Source organism: Dasypus novemcinctus, chromosome 1 (assembly GCF_030445035.2).
Source record: "Dasypus novemcinctus isolate mDasNov1 chromosome 1, mDasNov1.1.hap2, whole genome shotgun sequence".
Lineage (NCBI taxonomy): Eukaryota > Metazoa > Chordata > Mammalia > Cingulata > Dasypodidae > Dasypus > Dasypus novemcinctus.
In genome coordinates this window covers 58,085,033-58,088,655 of record NC_080673.1, presented here as the reverse complement: position 1 = coordinate 58,088,655, position 3,623 = coordinate 58,085,033, and positions in this window count along the sequence as shown.

Here is a 3,623-nt window from a genome sequence, read left to right as displayed (position 1 = left end):
CTGAATTTAACTCTACCTTAGTCTCATCATAGTTATACATTGCTATTTATAAAATGCTTCTTTTGATGCACCAATGAATGTATTTCACTCCAAGGTACTCTCAGATGTCTGCAAATTTTTGTACCATTCTTTTTGATACAGACAGTCTTCTCTAAATGTTATGGAAACAAAATCTATTTATCAAGAAAGCATAACATGCTTTCATTAAAGCCTTTCACTAAAGGAGCTTCCTAGAATTTTGGACCTCTAGAAAATGGTGTTTCCATGAATGCAGATGTGGTATTAAATGCCACTGAGTATTGACAAAGTGTCATGGGGAAACTAAAGTTTCACAATAAAAATGTCTATGTCTATCTTCTTCAATAAAGTATAGACAAGATTAACCTCCATGTTCCTGCTCTTTCTGCTAAGGAAATCCAAGTTGGATTTATACCTAAAGACAATTAAAATTATTTATTTGAAAGAAATGGACATTGTCTTTGAGAATTTTCCTATTATATTTGAAATGCAGATTTTGGATAATGAATATGATTCCCTTTTCATAGGTCTACGTTTTATAAAATAAATCCAAATATATGGAACATGATATCTTGGCCTGGATGAAACACTGGTTTATGAATTAAAATTTTCTCTTTTTCTTTTTAAAGAAGATTTTAGATTACATAAATGTTACATCAAAAACATAGGAGATTCCCATATTCCTCAATCCCTACCTCTCTGAAACTTTCCCCCATTAGCAATGTTTTTCATTAGGTTGGTACATTTGTTACAATTGATGAACATATATTAAAGCATTGCTGTTAAGCATGGTCTATAGTTTATATTATATTTTGCATTTTATACCACACAATTTTATAGGTTTTGACAAAAATGTATAGTGGTTTGTATTAGTTAATGCAACATCTTCAGAACAATTCCAATGACTCCAAAATGCTCCATTTACACTGATTCTTTCTTCTCCCTCCCCTCAGAACCTCTGGTGACCACTATCTTTATATCAATGTTACAAGTACTTCCATTACTAGAATAATAATGTCTACTTTAGTTCATTTTTGCATTCCTCCTTTATGTTTGTTCATTCCTTGATCTTGAGGATCTTGGGAGGGTGATGCATACTCTGTTTCTGACTCAGAAGGGTTTAGGTCCCATAGGGCAGATGGATGGAACTGCCTTGATTGTAGTTGTAGATGCATTCTGTTTTTTGGCATTGTCCATCATTATCCTTATGTTAGCGTCCAGAGTGAGCATTGTCCATCATTATCCTTATGTTAGTGTCCAGAGTGTGTCCAATGAACTGGAGTGAAGGTTTAGCACCTCTGTTGAAATTCAAGGTTCTCCTAGCATATGAACAGCAGAAGATTTAAGCTCTAGGACATATATTTAGAGAGCTTAGTGGTAATTATAAATTCAAATAAATGGGACAGAAGATCCATGTTTAGGAAAATTATAGATGAGTCTAACTCTGCAACTTTGGGGGAGATGCATTATCATGTATTCCTAGGTAAGGATCACCAATGGGTGTAGATTTCCTAGGGTTGTGTGCCCTGCCTAAAGTGTCCAGATGTCTTTAGAGCCTTCACAAGCACCTCTTCTTGAGGCACTGTATACTGTGGCAGTCAGTGAGATCCTTCTGAGACATGAATAAGCACAACTTCTGGAATAACTCCTAACTCACTTTGAAATTCCTTAGCCTTAAAAATTCTTTTGTATTTAATATCCCCCCCTCCTTTGGTTTAGTTTTTCTTCCAAATGAATCATTAGTTAGCACTTGGTAATAATCCCTCATTGCCAGGGAGGATCTTTCCTGGGAGTCATGCTCCATGCTTGGGAGAAGGTGGTGAATTTATATGCTGAGATTGACTTAGAAAGAAGCCACATTTGATTAATAAAAAGATTTTCAGGAGGTAACTCTTAAGCAATATATATTACTAGGCTAAGTTTTCTGATTTCGCAAGAACAAGTTTTATAAAGAAAACATCAATATTTAGGGACTGGTGTATTGGTCTCTCTTCCTTTGCTAGGCCCTGCCCATATGGTCTAAAGATTCTTGCCACTCTATTAGAGAATGTAGCAAGACTCCTTAGGATGGAAATTCAATATCCTTTCAGTTATTCTGTTGGTCTCTAGCCACTGAGACAATACCCTATAACCACATGAACACATTCATAGTCCATAGAGGCATGCTTCAGCCATTTCCATCCCATCACTGATATCCTTTACCAGCGATCCTTCCCTAACACAGTTGCAACCCTTCTGGAATCAAAAACCTCCCCCAAAACAAAGCCAACAGAAAATAATAAAAATAAAATAAAATAATTAAAAAATAAAATAAAAATTAGCACTCTTCGTTTCATCACTGCAAGACTTGTTGACTTGGTACCTTTTATGTATATTGACAGTTTCTTCTGTATGTTCCTTCAGTGTCTTATTTCTTTTTACAGTTTATTTTCAAAGAAGCTTTAGGTTACAGAAAAGATACCTGGAAAATATAGGGGATTCCCATATTCCCAACTCCTTCTCCCCTTATCCTTTTCTACCAATAACATCCTACCTGAGTATGGTACCCTTATTATAATTGATGAACCAATATCAAAAGCATTGATATTAACCATGGTCAATGGTATACATTATGGTTTACCTTTTGCACCATATACTTTATAGATTCTGAGAAAATGTGTAATGGCCTGTATCCGTCATTGCAATAACATGCAGAAAAATTTCAATGTCCTATGGATATGTTCCACATATATTTCCATTCCCCCTCCTTGGAACCTATAGAAACCACTAAGTTTCAATTTTTGAAGTATAAAGTTTATAGTTACATGCATTAATATTGAGAGCTTGACATATTGGTCTGGTTTCTTTCATTAGGTGCTCTATTTAAGAATGTAGCAAGAATCTCCAGGATGGAAGTTTGATATTTTTTGTTCATTGTTTGGGTCTCCACCCACAAAGATAACACTTTATGCCAAGATGAATATGGTTCCCCTTTCTCAGGTCTAAGTTCTGTCAAATAAATCCAAATATTTGGAATAGTATGATATCTTGGTCTGGATGAAAAACTGCTATTATGAATTGTAATTTTTAGAAAATTTTTCTCTTCTTCCAAAATTTTTCTACTTGAGGTGGAATTAGATATTACCCTAAATATCAATATATTTTGCTTAATTAAGCCTTCAATTTTTGCTCATTAATCACACAGTCTCTTTGTATACAGGAGGAGCTATAGTAGTGCGGTCACCCCTCGGGCTGAAATGTGGTTTGCTGGCCTGGCAGGGGAGCGGCCGCGGTAGGCCTAATTCCACTGCCCCCATAATAGGGTGGCTGGTCGGACTCACCGCCACCCCTGAAGGAAGCTCGGCATGGGCGCAGAGTGCCCTCGGGTCTCCCCTTCTCGGCAGCCATGCTTCCGCGGCCGCCCCTCCTCCCAGATGGCGCCACCCGATGCCTTGTGGGGCGGCACCCTTCTTCTTCCTTCTCCCTGCGCAGGCGCAGGGCAGAAAATTCCAGTCTGCCCTTTTCCCCTCCCCCGACAGCAGCAACAGCCAGGTGTGGGCGGAAAAATCCAGCCCGCCCTTTTCCCCTCCCCCGACAGCAGCAACAGCCAGGCGTGGGCGGAAAAA